A 907-nucleotide genomic window follows, 5' to 3' on the forward strand; every position below is an offset into this window, starting at 1 on the left:
TTCATTTAATTGTATTACTCGGTGCTCATATTGTATAACTAAAATAAATGATACCCCCAAATAATTTTAAATAAAGCTTGAATAAAAAAAAAATTGAAGATTATTGGCAGCAGCGTAGCTAGCACATTTCCCATAGCTGCAGAACCCAGTAGATAAAAAAATGAAAAAAAAAAAAAATTGTATAACTGTTATATACATATATTCTGTAGTCCAGATTGTATTATTTTCTTTTATCTTTTTAAGACACATTTTTATTATCCATCTTATAATTAAAATAAAATATTATGAGGCGATCATATATAAAATAAAATATTACACGGAGATCACTAAACACTTTTTTATGTAGTAGACGTGTTAAAACATATTTTTGAAATAACTAAATCTGCTAAAGGTAATGACTATTAAGCTTTATTTATGCAATGATATCATATATAAATGAAAAAAATAATAATAAATAAATTTTTAAAAAATCTGTAGCACTGCAACCCATGAAGGGTTAAGAGTGTAGTACTTTGTAAGCAAGTACTGTTACTGGACTAACTGTTGTGCAAGAAGGTGATATGGTCAGTATTATGCTTGACCGCCGGATTATTCCCAATTTATGAGGTTGGATGGACCCCACACAGGAGGGATCCAGAACCCACAGGGTTGACTCACGGCTACAATGAAACAGAAAACTATTTTCTGTCCCGCCGGATTCTAATCCGGATCCTTGGAGTTAGTAGCCTTACCACAGTGCCGCCGCGCTCCCATTAATAAATAAAAAAGGCTCAGTACTTTGTAAAGAAGCAATAATTGGATTTTAATAATAAATGAATAATAATTAATTAATTAATAAAAGTGGTTAATTATAAATGAATAAATAATTATTATTAAATAACAAATAAATAAATGCAAATATAAAATA

Source organism: Halyomorpha halys, unplaced genomic scaffold (assembly GCF_000696795.3).
Source record: "Halyomorpha halys isolate HHAL.00 unplaced genomic scaffold, Hhal_1.1 Scaffold1850.1, whole genome shotgun sequence".
Taxonomy (NCBI): Eukaryota; Metazoa; Arthropoda; class Insecta; order Hemiptera; family Pentatomidae; genus Halyomorpha; species Halyomorpha halys.